This window comes from Impatiens glandulifera, chromosome 9 (assembly GCF_907164915.1).
Source record: "Impatiens glandulifera chromosome 9, dImpGla2.1, whole genome shotgun sequence".
NCBI classification, from domain to species: domain Eukaryota; kingdom Viridiplantae; phylum Streptophyta; class Magnoliopsida; order Ericales; family Balsaminaceae; genus Impatiens; species Impatiens glandulifera.
Genome location: NC_061870.1, coordinates 6,665,714 through 6,686,215, shown reverse-complemented (window position 1 = coordinate 6,686,215; position 20,502 = coordinate 6,665,714). Strand labels below are relative to the sequence as shown.

The following is a 20,502-nucleotide window of genomic DNA, read 5'->3' as shown; positions in this document are numbered from 1 at the left end:
ACTATTCATCGCAACTAATGAAATCTCCTTCTAAAGTTCAGCAAACTTGGAGGATGTCGTGCCATGAATGAAGGATAGGGCTATTGAGATGTAAGAATCCAATATTTGTTGTAGACAAATGTTTACTTTTTCGTCTACCCAGTCCGTTCTCTCTAGAGGGTCATAATTTGCTTCCCTTTGCCAAAGTATCGGGAATAAAGCACGCACTCTAACAACTGCTACAACGAGCTCTCTTCTCTTGATAGCCTCGTGGACTTCATTTGTGCAGGTCCATGCTAAAACAAATTTCTCCAGACTGAACAGCGCCTCACATTGCTAAATCAGATCGCCATGGATAACCTCGTTGAATTTCTTGTGGAGCTTGATGCTGCTCCATTTATCAAAGAGCTCGAGCCTCCCTGAAGCAAAAGACTCAACCTCCTCAAGGATGAGTTTGATAGACTACTTAACTTCCGAAAGAGGCTCGGGGACATCCACCAAGGGTTCTTTACCCTTTCCTGCAACTTTGTTAGACTTAGCAGCAATGACAAGTTTCTTGAAGATGATGCCCTTGGCAGCTTGAACCTGTCTTGCAATGGCAGCTGGAGAGACGTTTGAAATAGGATTTGCTGTCTTTGGAATTGCAGATTCAGGATTAATAAAAGTAGGCACATCAGCCGGCTCAATAGCAGGGGAAAACGCTATCTAAGTAGTTGTCGTTTCAGCATCAAGACCAATAGCCTCAACATCTGCTGGTGCTGTAGGGGAGACATCAATGACCCCCGCAGGTCTTTCATCAACAACGACACCAACTGACACAATAATTGGTGTTTCAATCGGTTCCACAATGGGAACATCAACCGACACTATGGCGGAGATAAAACATGGGCTACAAAAAGAGATACCTTTGTAATAGGAGTTTCCTCTAGTCTGGTCCTCTTTGCACCGGAGGCAATCTTAGTAGTTTTCACGACAGAAGCCCTCTTCTGACTGGTGGAACTTGTAGTCGACTCTTGCACCCTCAACTTTCTTCTCTTTATTGGGGTAGGTCGACTCGAGGCGGCTGGGCGTTTGGATAGAGTGGTCGACTAACCACTCGACTGTTGGAAGGATGAGGTGGACTTGGCCTCTTTAATCGCCTTCATCCTTAAAATGTAGTTTCCAACAGTATTGCAGGTCATAACTCTACTGACATGGATATTGGCACCCTTGCCCAAGTTCACCTGCAGGTGCTCAAGAACCCTACTTAGTTGGACAGTAAAGCCCACACTTTGCTTCTTCGGCATATACACCATCATTGACAAAGTTGAGAAAAGGAAGGACATCAAGTTGATGGTCATCCCCTTAGATATTGCCACCATGATTTCAAATCGCTCATCGGTGTAGGCGTTGAACAACCCTACTCTTGCCTGAAGAGACTTAGAGACATTATCATTAAGGAAACAAAACTCCGATTTGATAAATTTATTCTTCCCATGAGTCTCAACGGGACCAGAGACATCAGAGAAGATAATCTACATTTCCAAGATATCTTTGGCTGGAATCTCGTCGAAGGTGGAAAGCCCTTCCGTCGGAAGCTCAAAAAGCTAAGCAAATAGATCTTCAGAGATAGAAATTTCAGAACCCTTCACCGTCTCCTGAACGGTGTCTCCGACCACCTTAGCATATAAAAAGAACTCACGAACCTCCTACTTGTGAAGCGTGAACGGACCTCTTAGAAACTTCTTTAGGCTGGAAGCCTCTAGGGTTTTGAACATTTCTATCATTGCGGGCATCCCCGAAGAATAAACCGATTCAAAGTCCACCTGTATTGTGTTTTGAGCGAAGGAAGTCATCTTTAGGGTTTAGAGATTAGACGATGAAGAAGAACACTAGATTCTAAAGAGAAGGCAGAGAGTTCTAGAGAAAGTAAAGATTTAGGGTTTCGGAAAATGCAAATAAGGTAATGAAACGTTTCAGGTGTGCAAGGCACCCTTCATATAGAATCTAACTGACACATGTGTTAAAAGACATCATTAAAAAGATGTCATTAATTAAAATAAAAGACATCATTAAAGAATACGCGTGTGGTAATAAACCGCCAGGCGTGTTGGTAACATTTAAGGACATGATAGAAACATGTCTTCATATTATTCGTTTTAAAAAAATATTTATGAGATAAGATTCAATTAAATAAAATAAATATTTATTTTATGAAATCTAATTAAAAATAAATGGAGGGAAAATAACTCCCTTTTTAAAATGTGACTGTTCACTGTACAAGGGAGAAATAAAATGTCAGCGTATTGATAAGATTAAGACAACTGTCCCACTCGGCTTAAGACGAGTCATTTGAAGTACACTTAGACAACCGACTAATTGTGTTGTCCGCATATCTTGCATTCAGGCTTAGTGAGACATCTGTTCTAAAGGCGTCTGCTGACTCACAACAACAACTGTGTCAACAGACATCTGCCTAACAACTTAGCGTCTAACTATGATGAAATTATAAGATGCTTAAGCACAACCCGTCAGATGTACAATATCGTCACACAACTGTTCTTTCAGCACGATTTGAGACGTCTTTCTTAGCACGTCTGGCTTATCAGCTTATCAACAAATTCCCCCTAAATTTGTGCATATTAAATTAAATTAATTTAAATTTAAAAGACCCAAAATATTTCTAAAGTAAGAACACTTAGTCTTAGGCAGTGGCTTCGTAAAGATGTCTTCCACTTACTGATCTGTTGGCACATATTACAACTAAATATACTTCTGAGCAACATGATCCTAAATGAAATGATTTCGGATGTCGATATGCTTCGTCTGAGAGTGCAACACTGAATTATATGTGATCGCGATAGCGCTGGTGTTGTCATAGAAAATAGGAGACTCGTCTACCTTGATGCCAAAGTCTCTCAACTACTGTTGAACCCACAACAATTGAGCACAACAACTGACTGCAATAAGATCAGACGATCTGTACACGTGGCTATAGACGTCTGCTTCCTTCTAAACCAAGAGATCAGACGATCACCAAGGAACTGACAAGTTCCACTAGTGCTCTTCTGATCAATCTTGCAACCTACATAGTCTGCATTAAAGTAACTGTTAGGATCGGTGTTAACAATAGAGATGGGGTCTGACTACAGTTAACCACTTATGATTTTCAATTCGATTTTAACTATATTATAAGTTAAAACTTGTTTATATTCTTCACAAACTCTTGAACAAGTTCAAGTGCAGAATAGTTTGCTGGATTTGAAGCTTTAAACAGATGAATGTAAGCAACCGAGAGTAAAGAACACAATGAGTTTAATGGATGTTTGGAGATAAAACTCATATGTCACATCTTCCTCAACAAGAATAATAATCATTAGAAGACTTTGATTTAGTACAACGACTGCACAAACCAGTTAGAAAACACAAGACTTAACAACCGTCTACTTCTGAACTTCTAGTTAACTCTCTATTGAACAGAACAACCTCTATTCAACTTACAATACTGAAATTTCACACAAAAAGAACAATAGGTGGATTACAATATGATTTTAGGGAGAGTGAATACAACACTTGGTGAATCTTAATTTTTACAGAGCTTTCAGCAAGTAATCAGTTAAGCGAGTTGTTAAGAAAACGCGCAATTGCATCACGCAACCCCAGTTGCAAGACGTAAAAAAAAAATCTCGCGATTCCGGTTGCGTCACGCAAACTCCGACATGGGCAAAATCGTCCAAAAACAGTAAAAGGGATCACCAACGCTTTTTTTTTAGCTCTACACTTTCCGCATTTAACACCTTTTTGAGGGTCATCTCCTCAAATTTCCCTTCTCTTCCTCTTTATTTTTAATTATTTTAATTATTATATAATATATAATATATTTATATATATTATATAATATATATTTCTTTTATCATATATTATCTAAAAAATTATCTATATTAATATTAATTCAAGATATAAAAAAAATTGATTATAAATGAACCTAACTTCATAATTTTTATATTTATTTTATTTATATATAAATATAAACAATTTTATTTATTTTTATAAATGCACATACCTTTATAATTTTATATTTATTTGTTACATTATATATATATATATATATTATATTAGTTTTCATCATTAATTTTATATAATACATTTTATGTTTTATCATACATTTTTTCTCTCATCATATATATATATATAATATTTTTTGATGAGTATATATAATTTTTATGTTAATATAAAAATAAACTAATTGGTAATAAATATTAACAAGCACCACATTAATTCACGTCATTAGATATATAATTCCTCTCTCCTCTTTATTTTTTTAATTATTTTCATTATTATATAATATAATATATTATATATATATATATTATATAATATATATTTTTTTATCATATATTATCTAAAAAATTATCTATATTAATATTAATTCAAGATATAAAAAAAATTAGTTATAAATGAACCTAACTTCATAATTTTTATATTTATTTATATATAAATATAAACAATTTTATTTATTTTTATAAATGCACATACCATTATAATTTTATATTTATTTTTTACATTATATATATATATATATATTATATTAGTTTTCATCATTAAATTTATATAAATACATTTTATCTTTTATCATACATTTTTTCTATCATCATATAAATATATATAATATTTTTTTATGAGTATATATAATTTTTATGTTAATATAAAAATTAACTAATTGGTAATACATATTAAATACAAAATATATATGCATACACAAAATAATAAAATTATTTCAACAATCATAAGTGGTCTAGAGGTTTAAGTATTCACATTTCATGCGGTTCTTGAATATAATATATATGGCACAACTTTTAAACAAATCATAGGCATCTGAAAGTGTGAGGTCGGAATTAGTAGTTGGTTTGACGAACATTTAAATGTCTGAGGTCACGAGATGGTGGTCAGTGGTTTGTCGAGTATGATATTGAAATTATTGGTTGGTATGACGAGCATTTGAAATTGTGAGGTCACGAGATGGAGGTCGGGTGGTCGGTGGTTTGTCGAGTATGGTATCGGAATTAGTGGTTGGTATGTCGAGAATTTGAAATTGTGAGGTCACGAGATGGAGGTCGGGTGGTGGGTGGTTTATCGAGTGTGAGGTCGGAATTAGTGGTTGGTTTGGCAAACATTTGAAAGTGTGAGGTCACGAGATGTTGGTCAGGTGGAGAGTGATTTGTCGAGTGTGAGGTTGGAATTAATGGTTGATTTGAAGAGAATTTGAAAGTATGATATCACGAGATGAAGATCGGGTGGTGGGTGGTTTATCGAGTTTGACGACGGAATTAGTGGTTGGTTTGGCGAGCATTTGAAATTGTGAGGTCACGGGGTGGTGGGTGGTTTGTCGAGTGTGAGGATGGAATTAATGGTTGGTTTGAAGAGCATTTGAAAGTATGAGGTCACGAGATAGAGGTCGGGTGATGGGTGGTTTGTCGAGTGTGACGTCGGAATTAGTGGTTGGTTTGAAGAGTATTTGAAAGTGTCAAGTCACGAGATGGAGGTCGGGTGGTGGGTGGTTTGTCGAGTGTGAGGTTGGAATTAATGGTTGGTTTGACGAGTATTTGAAAGTATGAGTTCCCGAGATAAATGTCGGGTGGTGGTTAACTAATTGGTAATAAATATTAAATACAAAATATATATTCATACACAAAATAATAAAATTATTTCAACAATCATAAGTGGTCTAACGATTTAAGTGTTCACATTTCATGCGGGAGACCAGGTTTTGAATCCCAAAACAAGCTAATTTATATTTTCAAGGATGTATTATTGACTATATTATATGGTTACACAACTTTTAAACAATTGATAAGAATCTGAAAGTGTGAGGTCAGAATTAGTGGTTGGTTTTGCGAGCATTTGAATGTTAGAGGTCACGAGATGGAGGTAGGGTGGTGGGTGGTTTCTCGAGTGTGATGTCAGAAATAGTGGTTGGTATGACGAGCATTTAAAAGTGTGAGGTCATGAGATTGAGGTCGGGTGGTGGGTGGTTTTTAGAGTGTGAGGTCGAAATTAGTGGTTGGTGTGGCGAGCATTTGAATGTGTGAGGTCACGAGATAGAGGTCTGGTGGTGGGTGGTTTGTCGAATGTGAGGTTAGAATTAATGGTTGGTTTGACGATCATTTGAAAGTGTGAGGTGACGATATGAATGTCGGATGGTGGTTAATGGTTGGTTTGACGTTGGATAAGAGGTTTATGATAAATTGGGGGATTGATTATTGATTTGTTGAAGTTGGAGTAAAAGAGAAGTTGACTAAGATTGATGAGTGGTTTGTCGAGGTATAGAGGCATATGAAAAAGTGTGAGTCACAAGATTATGTTCAGTGGATGGTTTGTCGAGGGGATAGATAGGCATATGAAAAAGTGTGAGTCACAAGATGAGGGTCAATTGGAGGATTAGTGGATGGAGGTCGGGTGGTGGTGGTTTGTCGAATGTGAGTTTGAAATTAATGGTTGGTTTGATGAGCATTTGAAAGTGTGAGGTCACGAGGTGAATGTAGGGTGGTGGTTAGTGGTTGGTTTTGCGTTGGATAAGAGGCGTGTGATCAATTGGGGGATTTGTTATTTTGATTTGTTGAAGTGGAAGTAAAAGAAAGGTTGACTAAGATTGGTGAGTGGTTTGTCGAGGAATAAAGTCATATTAAAAAGTGTGAGTCACAAGATTAGGGTCAATGGGTGGTTTTCCGAGAGAATAAAGAATCATATGAAAAAGTGTGAGTCACAAGATGATGGTCAATTGGAGGGTTAGTGGTTGAGTTTGACGAGATATAGGAGGTGTGTCATCAATTGAGGTCGACTAAGATTGGTGGGTGGTTTGTCGAAGGGATAAAAAATGTATATAAAAAAGTGTGAGTCACAAGATGAGAATCAATTGAGGGGTTAAGTGGGTGCTGAAGGGATAAAATATATGTTAATATTAAGTTTAAGATGAAAATTAATTTTATCTAAAATATTTATAAATAAATAATTTTTTATGTATATTCTTATCCGTGCAAATGCACAGAATTCATGCTAGTTTTATTAATGTATGTTGTTATTATATGGTAATTTCACAAAACTTAAGAAATTAAATCAACAATGAGAATGGTTAACTCATAATCATCTTTAAAATATTTTAAATGCCTACTCCCAAGTAAGCCTTAATCGATCTCTTCTAGTGTAAACTCTCAAACTAGAGTTTATTATCTAGAAAAAGCTAACTCGATCTGAATAGTATGTAAATATACTACATATCTCTTTCTATCCATTTAACAGTACAATAACTTATTTTGTATTATCGCTACACTTACACATCGTGAGTGATGAACCAAATCAACACTCGTTTATTGATATCAGCACGGGTTCTTCTCCTCATATTGTGTTTCGAAACCATGTTGAGGTACGTCGTCATTCTCAAAGAAGGCAGAGTGAATAGCCCTCACACACTGCTCTGCTTCACTATCGTTTACTATGATGTTCACCTGACATGTCTAACAACAAAAAAAAAAAAAAAACAAAAAATCAACTAACTTTTTACATGAATACCTAAAAAGAGCCTTCCATATGACGGATGGATGAATATTCATTTGATGTTATTTAAAGACAAAAATAAAATAAAATTATATACCTTGGATGCACCCTGAGAAATCATCTCGGCATTAATGTCATTGGTGTGAAGAACATGAAATGCCTACCAAAAAATATAGACAAAGAAAAGGCCACGTTGAGCTTTAAAGGTATAAAATCGAGGTTTCATGTAAGTTTTGATTGGTATTAATGAGAAACCTTCTCTAGTATAAGTGAGCTTCTCTGGACATTGCTTATGAGAGATATGATTGATCTATGTTGAAGAAGATTCACAACTTTAATCTTTTCAAGCTCATCCAGAGATCAAGTTCCTTACCAAAGAAAATCATACAATATAATCAGATATCTGACCCACACATAAACAAACAGGCTAGGCATCAAACACAAAATTGACATGGTAATAAAAAATTAATTCTGATATCAAGATTTTTTTCCCTGGAGGAGGCTAACTTTATGACATGATGATAATAATCTATCTAATATATAAATGGAAAATAAACCAAGATTATCATATGCTTGCCTGTTTAATCAATTCTCTGCTCTAGAGCTTTGATGGATCTAAAGATAAAGAAATACTGATTTCACTTGTTGCTACAACATCCACAGATATGCTCAAATCCTCAAAGATGGAGAATACCTGTAAGAAGAAACATAGTAATTGCACAATGGATTAAATTGCAATTCATGCAAGGTGGTGAACTAATCAAATACTTCTAATCAAATCAGTCAGCCATCAGGAAGAACCTTTCCAAGAAAACCAGTAACAACATGAATTGCAGGATCAGAACTCTAATCACTGTATAACCTCTTTGCAACTGCAGGATAAGTCGCCTCTAGAATGTCGGCATTGGTGAAATCACTTCTGTTCTGTCCCATTAACAAAGATACTGCCACCAATTAATGAAAAAAATAACAGATTAATACATTTGAAAATATTCCCAGGAAGGCAGTAATAAATAGAAAAATATAGTAGTTATATACTCCAAAAGCTCCCATTAATTATATAATAGACACACTTGGCGAGCCCCAACACCTATTTTATTCAAATATTCAGCGGCGGCGGGTTATATATATTTCTCCAACTCCCTTCTTATTTGGTTCCATAAAATCTAAGCCCAATGTTGAAATGGTCTATTCAAAATTACTTTATTTCTGTAAAAAGTACTTCATTTTTAAAAACATATAAACATTTTATTTTTTTAAAGAGATTTTACCATTTTATATCATGTTAAATTATTTTTTTTATAAATAATATAATTAACTTTGTAAATATAATTATTTTTATACTATTATTTACTTATTATTAATTTTATATTTAAATTTATAATTTTTTTAAAATGAATAGTGTATAAAAATTTATTATATATATAAATAATATTTTTTGAAATTAAACTCTTATTTCTATATAAATAATTTATAATGAATTACTTTTATTTTATTTTATTTCAGATTTGAATTCTCAATCAAAATTTAAAACATTTATTTATATTTAAATAAATAAATAAATATATTGCATTTATATCCAAGTTTTTTCTTCCTTATTATACTTTGAACGTTGCGTGGACTTTGGACTTGTGCCCTACGCTTAATCAATAATTTTTTTCGCAGGAGATAGATATCTTTTGTTTCTTAATGTGAAGAAGGGTTGCGGAGTTTCTTAAGACATATCCAAATAAATTCACAATAGCTGACTGTCATCTCGCTCAGTAGTTAGAAAATCACTATGATATCTTTGCCGCAAATCCTGCAAACTTCAAGTTTGACATAACATTCATGGAATATTTAATTGGTGATGTTGACAGATATTTGACTTCTTGGACTACTGTTGATATCATATATGTTTCTATAAACCTAAAGCTGAAGCACTAGGTCCTGTGCCAGGTTCATCTACAAGATTGGTGCATATACGTATATGACCGTGAACAAAATTTTTTCTCAAATGATGTATATGACAACTTCATGAAACCAATGTGTTAAATGTTTCCATACTTGCTTAAACAGGGATTCACCTATATCGAAAAGGCTAGGTTTCCGAAGTTCAACTTGGAGAATATGCCATTTTTTATAATACCACGCCCAATAGTCCCAAAGACAACCAAAACTAGGGACTGTGGTATTTTTACTATTATGTATATAGAATACCTTACTGTCTCATTGAATGTATCAAATGTGATCACCAAACACATGACTTTTTAGAGAAAGAAATGAGTAGTAAGATTATTCTACCAAATAATAGACCCGTAATCTTCTCTAGTGGAAAGATGTTGTTGTATTTGTGTATAAAACAGTGAGATTTTTGGCTTAGAATAGATATACATATTGTTATGAAATATTTATGTATAAAATAGTGAGATTTTTGGCTTAGAATAGATATACATATTGTTATGAAATATTTGTGTATAAAACAGTGAGATTTTTGTCTTATAATAGATATACATTTTGTTATGAAATATTTGTGTATAAAACTACAAGTATCAAATATTTGTGTATAAATCAGAACAATTTGTGTATAAAAAAAACAATTTGTGTATACAACTGTTAGGATCTAGGTAGCCACTAGAGGACCGGGGTTGGACCGGTTAGCGGTTCTCACTCGAAGGGTGGTGGTTAATCCGGTTAGAGATTAACACCGGGGTTTCAATACTACACAAACTGTCACAAACCCTTGAACTAAGTTCAAGCGCGGAAGAGGTTTGTTTCAGGTTGAAGCAGCACACTTGTATGATAGGTAGAACCGGTTTCGGATGATGAAGGTTAAAGAGAATGGTGGGTCGGTTTCGGTAACCTGGTGATTCGGCTTAGATGAAGTTAAGTATGTTGAAGCGGTACGGATAGGTTAGATAGTGGAACCGACAGAAAGTAAATGACAAGATAAGTTTTATGGATGTTCGGAGATGAAACTCCTACGTCAGCCCTTCCTCTCGAAACCGCGAGAAGGATATTCACTAAGGAATACAAATACAATCCGATCGAGACTTATTTCCTGCTCGATAACACTCTTACAATTTATACCGGAATTGTAAAATACACACACTAGCACTCAAGCTTTCTCTGGAGATAGAACGCACTGTTTTCACTTGTAGATTAAATGCTTCTTAGAATTTCTCACTTGTCCCACATTTACTCTTCTTTAACTTCTCCTTTTATAGGTGAAATATGCCAACGGTCATATTTCACTTCCTTGAATCTGATTGGCTGAGCAGAGGTGCAGAGGTTCAGTGATTAAGTGATTCAGACCCTGCGGTCGTCTCCTCAGACCTGGCGGTCTGTTCTTCCGGTATGTAAGACAAACCTGCTAGGTTTGTCTTTTACTCAATGTGGACACTGTCTGTTAGACAGTTGTCTGTACTTGGAAGATCTCCTTTCTGACTTATCCCGAAGTGGAAAGATCCTGTAGGACTGTCTTCTGCAGCCTGCAGACTTTCCTCAGACTTGTATAGATATGGAAGTGTTCAGTCTGTTCCTTTGGTATCATACAAAACAGATACCCGAATTGTCTTCTTGTACTTGTCGGTCATTCGACTTAACCGGATGGCTTCCGGTGTGAGTAGTATAACCGGACTTCTTCCGGTTATTCCTCTACCTTGTGGCTGATCGGCTGTTTGATGTTTCCGGTTTTAAGCTTTGGCCGATCCTTTCTTTGTGCGGTCATGTTCCAAGTATTCTTGGTCGGTTTAGTAGCTTGACCGGCTAGTTTTCTTAGCCGGTTCTTTTGTTTGACCGGTCCGGTTCCTTGTTCCTGCATAAAAGATTTATTTATGTTAAGTTCTGTGAGCCGGTCTAATTTGATCTAACAATTTCTCCCTTTTTGATTATTTTATTTAAAATAATCAAAACAATGTAAGTTTGCAAACGTAGGCCGGTTCTTTCTTTGTCCGGATTTTTGAAAATGACTTGGGAGAATTTTTCGAAAAGTTTGGAAAAATTTTGAGAAAAATTTGAAAAAGTCTTATATTTTATCTTATCAATTTCTCCCTTTATGATTATTTTATTTAAAATTATCAAAACAATGTAAGTTTGCAAACGATGGCCGGTTTCAAAAATAACTTTATATATATAGATAACCGAAAATAGAAAATATTATATAGGAACATTAAGATAAGCATAGTTAAGAGAAGGAGAGCCACTATTCCGAGTCCGAGAAGTCATAGCTGGCCATCAGATTCTTGTTCCGCTTTTTCTTCACTAGTTGCGGTCGATTGACCGATTCGGAGACTCGTTGTCTTGTAGACCGGGGCTGCAGGTGCTCTTCATCTTCATCTTCGTTGTGGGTAGCCGGGTCCGGTTGATTCTGAATAACCGTTTCAGTAACCTCGTTCAGCAGCTCGGTTACTAGGTCCTTCTTAGACGATTTTCTTTTCCGCTTCGCCGGTATCGAAGAAGCAGAGGTTTCCTTTTTCTTTTTGTTAGCGACTGCATAGCCTTCTAGCCTCTGACTTTCCCTTTCCAACCGCGCAGCATCCTTCGCAGCTTGAGCGGCTACCGTCTTTGCAAATCCTAGAAACTTAGCCTCTGTCCTTCGTATTCGCTCGGCCTCTTCCTCTTCGGGATGTTGCGGTGGCTACTTCTCTTTTCTTGCTTCGTCGTCCAGCGTATCCTGGACCTTCTTAGCCGCTCGGGCATCAGCCTCTACAGCCGCGGCATCCGCATTCATCTTGGCTTGTAGCAATTCGGCAACTTGTGCGGTCAGTGCTTTGAGGTCGTCCTCGAGACCTGCATTCTTCTTTTCAAGATCGGAGACCCTATCAAGTGTTGTACCGACCAGATCCTTAGTAACTTCTGTCAGTCGTTCATCGGTCTCTCTTTCAAGCCGGTCAAAGTTCTCTTTTATCTCGGAGGTCGTATCCTCCAAAATTACGGTTCGCCTAAGGTGGTTGCTGCGCAGAACCGCTTCTTTCTGTTGATCATCGTCGATTTCTGAGAACCGGTCTTCTGTTCTTATTAAAAGTTGCCTTGTAGTGTTGGCGAACCGGAGTGCCGAGCTAACGGTTCTCTTGAATTTCTCCTTCAAAGGGTGAACCGCGGAGTCTTCAAACTCTTGAAAACGGCTCTCAACCCATTCTTTTGTGACACCCGGTTCAGAGACTTCCGGTTGTTTATGTGGAGATTGCCTGGTGAGAGGAGGGTCCGTCCTTTCATCGGATTCATCTGTTGCCGAATTCGCCCTTGGAGGTGTTGGACTGTGAAGTGGACTCCTATCGATCCGTGGGGCTGTATAGTGCGGTATTTCCCTTTGTCCGTACATCGCCTCCAGCCGGTCAATTTCCTGGATGAGTTCTCTTCTCTCTTTTTCAAGCCTTTCCAACACTAACGGTGTTAAGGTGTCCTCCGATGTTACCTCTTCGAACCTTGCCGTAATCTTCCGGATCCGTATGGTTAGCTTCCGTAGCTGTGCCCGCGGTCTTAAAAGGTAGGTTCGGTTTAGGGCCTCGTGAATGGTATCGGAGTTTGTGATATCCATGACTACGTCCTCCACTTCCTTCAGCCTTTGGAAACATTCCTCGTCGGTGTAGCCCGGTAGGATGTGCCTATACCGTTTGCCGAACTGGTGCTCGTGCCATTCCCGGTATATCTCGTCAATCTTACCAGCACGCTGTTCAATGACCTTTAGGGTTTTGAGCGCTATCTTGTCGGCCTTTATCAGTTCGTCCTCCTCCTCCTCTTCTTCACTACTTTCTTCACCGCCCTCTTCACCACCTTCGGTGGTCTCAGGATTTGCGCCAGGACCGGCATTATCGGGACTTTAGCCCGCATGCTCTTCTTCATCAATCGGTCCTTCGTCATCGGTCTTTTCTGATTCGGTTCTTTCAGATGTTGAAGCCGACTCTTCCTCTTCCGTTGGTTGTGGCGGTTCCGAGAAGACTATCTTCTCTTTCCCCTTGCTTTCGCCTTTTTTTCTTTCGCCGGGGCCGTTTTCTTGCCGGCTGTCTTGTTTCGGCCACCTGTGGAACCGGGGGCCGGTTTCTTCCTTTCTAGGAATTGTTTGGCTCTGATTAGGCTTCTTGATGGGATGGTGACGCCGGGACCGATTTTGAGGTTATGGTGAAGGAATATTTTGCCGAGAGGGACAGCCTATCCCCATGACCGGGTGGAATCCGGTTTTACCATATCCTTCAAATTGTTGAACACCTCCTTCGCCCAGTTCACCTTTGTGCCTTCTATCAGGCCGACCAGCATCCTGATTTTGTCATTGGTTAGGCTGCTGTAGTTTCCTCCCCTTGCTTGAACCGCCTTTGTGAAGATATCACAAATCGGTATATACTCCGGTCGCAACGTCGATTTGTTACCGAAACTTTTATCGGCTCCTTAGTCGCCGAGAGTATTTGGCATGCGGCTTCGAACGTTTTGAGCTCTATTCACGCCGTTGCATCTTGGCCGGCTGTTGGAAGACGCAGGCTTTCCGCCACCGATTCCTCGGTTAGCACCAATTCAATACTGCCTACAGTTGCGGTGATCTTGTCGTCAGAGATAGTTGCGGTGTTGAAAAATTCCTCAACCGCATCTTTATAGAGAACATGAGGACCTCCAAGAAAATACTCCAGACCGGCTCCAGTTACCCGGTTAATAACCTCTACTGCCGCAAGCGTTCCCTTCTGTCGGATTTCCTCGAAATCCACTTGAGTCAAGTGTTTGAACAAAACCGAGTCGCGTCCCATCTTAGAAGGTTTGAAGAATATGAGAGCAGATAACCGCTTTGAGAGAGTTTGAAAGCGTTAGAGAGAGAAAGCAATTTCGCGTGAGAATGAAATAAAATGGCCGAGAGCCCCTTTTATAGGTGCGATTTGGAAACCCAACCGTCCCATCAATATTTGGCGGGAGTTTTCCCTCCAATCCGAAAGGGCGGCAAACCATGGGCGGGAATGGAATAGGCGCCAATCCGTGTGCGGTAAACCAGGAGGCGGGAGTTTTGGACGGGAAATTTCCCTCCAAAAATTTTGCTTTCGACATTGATGTCGCAATCTTCTTTTGAGACCGATTGATGCTCCAGTCTTCTAAAGTTAACCGGTTATTTTAAGTAAACTGAATTTTGCAATCTTTGAGTATAAGCGGTTTTTCTTTGAGACCGGATTAGGGCGCGGTTATTTTGAAGATGTTAACCGGTTACTTAGATAGATATTCAAGGTATTTAGAGGACCCGGTCAATTAAACTGCAATGGAATTGTATTCAAGAAACAATACAGAAAGAAAACCGAAAGATGGTTCGGTGCGAAAACAGACATTCATAAGATGGAAAATTACAACTTATGTAAAAACCATTTTGGAGAACTTCTCTTCCACCGCATCCACGTCAAGTATGTTCAAAGGGGATGCCGGTATACCCGGTCCAAACTCTGGTCGGTACTTGAGAATCAGCTTACTTATGTGAGGTGCATAACCGAGACCTTTCTTGGTCAGCACCATGTTCTTCAGATTTTGAAATATGACCGTTGACCAGTTGATGGCCGTCTTGCCAACAATGTGAGTCATTATGTTGTAAGTGTTTTTAGAATACCGCTGATTCGGTGACTAACATAGGATAGACCGAGTCACAATCTCAAGAAGGAGTTGACCGTGACTGGCGAGTCGGGTTTTTGACCCATAGTGTTCTACCGGTTCAATAGTGGCAGAGAGGTATAGTGCGTGTTCAAATTCCGCAAGTCCCTCTATAGTTGGAAAATCAGAAAACCCTTCCGTGGGCAGGTTGAATAGGGAAGCAAATTCGGCTTCATCAAGCCAGAAAGTGTGGTCTCTTACCGTAGAGACGATGTAATTTCCCCTGATGCAAGCGCTTCGAAAGAAGGTCTTGACATCCTCTAAGAGAATGGGACCGACTTCTTCGAGAAAGGGTCGAAGACCGGTTGCAATGAGGGAGTGAAACATGAACTCCTTTCCATGATTTCCGTCCCACTCTTCCATACATGAGTTGAAATCAACGCTCAAGAAGTTTCCCAAAGTTCGTCTCGGCATGATTACAGTTCTGCAGAGAGAGATAGAGTTCAAGAAATTTCAAGAGTATGATGAGTTGAGTAGAGGATGGCCCTTTATATAGGGTCGGTCTTGGAGGGAAAATGTGAGCATTGATTATCAGTTTTGTTTTATTAGAAAAGAGAATCTTTATGTTTCCAAGGTTTATTGGGAAGAGGATGATTGCGGAGCCCGAGGTAGGTGTTAGTTGAGAAGTAACCAAGTTAGTTGGATAGTAATTTTTCAGGTGGTTGGGGGTTACTACATTAATTAAATATTACTTTTCATTAATGCACCAACACAAACGAGGTTAATCAAAAGAGACCGAGAATAACATTGACAAAGCCGAAGAGAACAAAGATAACTCCGAAAGATCATAATGGAATTGGACAACGATGCACCCAGTACGTGCAGCAAAATGACCGGGTGCAGGAAGGAGTGATTTAGTGTTCATGAGAGTTGACGACACCGTTGGGGTTGTTGCGGCGGTTCCTTCTCCTCCAAGCTCTTTCGAACCGCTCATAGAAGGAGTCGATTATCTCTTTGGTCATCACTTGAGACTGGTTTAGACCTTCGCCCGGACAGGTCGGAACACCAAGTTCAACTAGTAGACATCTTAGTTGTGGAATCAGGCCGACTGTTCGCACCCCAATCATCCAGATCAGGACATCGAACAGGACCCTCGACCAGTTCACCGGTGTACCGGTGGTGATGGCTGCCATCATGTTGAAAGCCGCTGTGCAGTAAGTGTTTGTTACATCTCTTCCCAAGATGCTTCTTCCTATTACATCGTTGAGGAGCTGATATTCAGCTCTCAAGAGTGATTTACTGCCATGATCATCGACCGGTTCGTTTGAACGTGCGAAGGCGAGAGAAATTTCGGCCTTGACATCGGCCGGAACATTAAGATCTGTTAGCCCTTGCTTAGGTAAGCTGAAGCACCTAGCGAAGTCGTTCTCGGTGAAGTCAAAAACTATACCTCCTACTTTCGATTGGATGTGAGTATCGAAATGGGGAGTTCTTCTGAATACCCTGGTATTATACATGAATTCCAGGACTGACTCAGAATATATAGTTTGCTTATCATCCAGGAAGTACCGAAGACCGGTATCTTCCAAGGATTTGATTACTTTGTACACCTCATAGTGTTCGGTGCTCAAAGCAGATTGGAAATCAACTTAAAAGATGTTAGGAAACTGAGACATTTTTGCCTTAGTGAGAGAATGATCTTTTGTCTTGTGAATGTTTTGGTGAATGTTTGCTTATCTTAAATACTAGTTGGGGGAGTATCCTAATGTCTAGGTATTACATGTGATGATATCTATTAACTGCAGGATAAAGGATATTGAATGAAATAGGTATGTTTATAGTCTAGGATGTTGGTCATAGACCTGGACTGTGAAAGATATCATCAGATCTTCACGTCTTTTTAGGTGCGACCATTTTACTTTGAAAAGGCAATATTTCAGAACAAATATCATTAAACACTGATAGTTATTCCATTTTTTGTTTGAAATTCAAATAATCTAAAATAGCCTATTTCCGAACCGGTCAGCTATCAGTTGTTCATCCCGATGCAGTTATTTGGTGCATGCACCAAGAAGCCGGTCGATTTACTCTATCTGATAAGCTGGGCGGTTCTTCCATAGGTACCAAGAAAATTTGAAGTCCAACAGGTTAGGAGGAACTACCGATTTTGTCTGTAATCGAACCGATTTTCCTTTTTAAACATCCTTAGGAAGGATTTGACTAATGTCGGTTAAACCGAGAGTAAGTCTGAATTGAGAGAACTTAGCTTCCTGTAGGGGCTTGGTGAAGATATCGGCTACTTGTTGATCTGTCGATACGTATTCTAGCCGGATATGCTTCAGCATGACATGTTCCCGAATGAAGTGGTGCCTTATGTCAATATGCTTGGTTCTGGAGTGGAGAACCGGATTGTAGGTGATTGCGATGGCACTCGTGTTGTCACAGAAGATCGGTGACTCTTCGGCTATGACACCGAAGTCCGTCAGTTGTTGTTGGATCCAAAGTAGTTGTGAACAACAACTTCCGACCTCCAGGTATTCAGCTTCTGCGGTTGACGTAGCCACCGATGTCTGTTTCTTGCTATGCCATGAAACAAGTCGGTCACCTAGGAACTGACATGTTCCGCTGGTGCTCTTTCTGTCAATCTTACAACCTGCATAGTCTGCATCTGAATAACTCGTTAGATTAAAGGACGAGTCCTTTGGATACCACAGACCGACATCAGGTGTGCCCTTTAGATACTTCAATATCCTCTTTGCGGCTGTGTAGTGGGATTGTTTTGGATTTGCTTGGAATCTTCCACACACACCGACTGCAAACAGAATGTCTGGTCTACTCGCCGTTAGGTATAGGAGAGAACCGATGATTCCCCAGTATGCGATTTGATCTACCGATTGGCCCTCATCGTCTCTATCCAATTTAATCGATGAGCTCATTGGAGTAGCCGCTGAGGAGCATGTGTCCATCCCAAATTTCTTTAGGAGCTCCTTAGTGTATTTGGGTTGGCTGATGAAAGTTTCTTCTTCGAGTTGTTTAACCTGAATACCTAGGAAGAAACTTAATTCTCCCATCATACTCATTTCAAACTTGTTAGTCATCATGGTTGAAAACTTATCACACAATTTAGGATCGGTTGAACCGAAAATAATATCATCTACATAGATTTGAACAAGTAGGATATGTTCCTTCTTTTCAAATTTAAACAACGTTTTATCCACCGAACCGATGGTGAAGTCATGTGCGATTAAGAATGCGGTTAGTGTGTCATACTAGGCTCTAGGTGCATGCTTTAGACCGTATAAAGCTTTGTTTAGCCGGTATACATGGTTTGGAAATTCTGCACTTTTGAAACCGGGTGGTTGTTCAACATACACCTCTTCACGTAGGTCACCGTTCAAAAATGCACTTTTAACATCCATTTGAAAAACCTTAAAGTTCTTGAAAGCAGCGAAGGCTAGAAAAATCCTAATGGCATTGATTCTGGCTACAGGGGCAAATGATTCTTCAAAATCAATGTCTTCTTCCTGTTTGTAACCTTGTGCCACTAATCTGGCTTTGTTCCTCGTGACCAAACCGTCCTCATTGAGTTTGTTTCTAAATACCCATCTTGTTCCTATGACCGGATGATCTTTCGGTCTAGGGACTAGGTACCAGACTTTGTTACTCTCAAACTGGTTTAGCTCTTCTTGCATTCCCAAGATCCAGTCCGGATCTGACAATGCTTCATCTATTCGTTTAGGCTCAATCTGGGATATAAAAGCGGAATTAAAGTATTCCTCCAGAAGTTGACCCCTAGTTCGAACAGGTTCTGAAGGGTCACCTCTAATTTGCTCAGGAGGATGTTTAGTGTTTCTTCTGAAATTCGGTTCAGGGATGTCTACCAGATTACCGTTTATTTGATCAAGGCTAGACATGTCAGTAGGCTGAGCAGGATTGTCAGACCGACCAACTTCCTCGGATTGGACCGAAGTGTCAGCTTCCTGTCGTGGGACAGCTTGATCCGGCTGGGTTTCAATATTACCCATCTGGTCATGGACAAACTGCCTGAAGACCGGAGTTTCATCTTCACTATCAGAATGGATATTGTTGTTTTCCAATCTGTTGTGTAGATCAAAGCATGATGCAGTGTTACTTTCAACCGATTCATCGAAAACAACGTGAAGTGTTTCCTCCATGGTTAAAGTTCTATTGTTATACACTCTATATGCTTTACTCACTGCCGAGTAACCTAGCATGATTCCAGTATCGATTTTTGCATCAAAAGCAGAAATATATGTTTTACCATTTATATGAATGTAGCATTTACAACCGAAGATCCTGAGGTACTTAAGGTTGGGAACCCTGTTAAAATAAACCTCATACGGTGTTTTGTTATGAAACTTGTTAATCAGAGACCGATTTTGTGTATAACATGCAGTGTTGATAGCCTCAGCCCAAAATTTCTGAGCAATGCCCGAGTCGGCTATCATAGACCGTGCGGCTTCCTTGAGAGTCCGGTTTCTTCTCTCGGCCAGGCCATTTTGTTGAGGAGTCCTAGCACTAGACAACTCGTGTCTAATACCGGATTCATCAAGATATGCGGCTAGGGTACTATTAGTGAATTCGGTACCTCGATCACTTCTAATGCTATTAATGCGAGTTGATTTTTCATTTTGTAAACGTTTAAGAAGTGTGATCAGGTTTGATGCGGTTTCACTTTTAGATGGTAAAAATATCACCCATGTAAACCTAGAGTAATCATCAATAACTACCATGGTGTAAAGCATAACTCCTAGGCTGACTACCTGGATTGGTCCAAATAAATCCATGTGTAAGAGATCTAAGCATCGGCTAGATTGGATATTTCCTTTACTCTTAAAGGTTGACTTAGTCTGTTTACCCATTTGACATGCTGAACAAACCTTATCCTTGTTAAATACTATGTCAGGAATACCCTCTACTAGCGTTTTACCGTAAATGTAGTTTAAGGTTTTCATGTTTAGGTGGTTTAGTCTTTTATGCCATAACCAGGTTTGATCAGTCTTAGCTATCATGCATACAGGATATTCTACCTTAGTTTTCCAGTCTACCTTGTAAATATTACCTAGTCTGTTTCCGGTTAGTAGTATAACGCCTTGAGAATTCTTAACTAAGCATGCATGTTTAAGAAATTCTACTGTGTATCCAGCATCACACATTTGACTAATACTTAGCAAGTTAAAACGTAGGTTTTCTACTAAGAGCACGTTATCAATAGTTAAGTTACCATGAACAATCTTACCCTTGCCCACAGTTCTACCTTTTGAGTTGTCACCGAAAGTAATTAGAGCACCGGTTTCTATTCTGATGTCGGTTAGCAGGTTGTTGTTTCCGGTCATGTGCCTGAAGCAACCGCTATCCAAGTACCATTCAGAGTTTCCTAGCCGTTTCTTTAAATCCTGCAAAAAGTACATATTTACAACTACTTGGTACCCACATTCACTT

General features: G+C 38.8%; 1 pseudogene; it reads right to left on the bottom strand.

Moving 5' to 3' along the window:
- Positions 1-7,293: 7,293 nt before the first annotated feature.
- LOC124915781 lies at positions 7,294-8,442 on the bottom strand (annotated as a pseudogene).
- Positions 8,443-20,502: the final 12,060 nt, after the last annotated feature.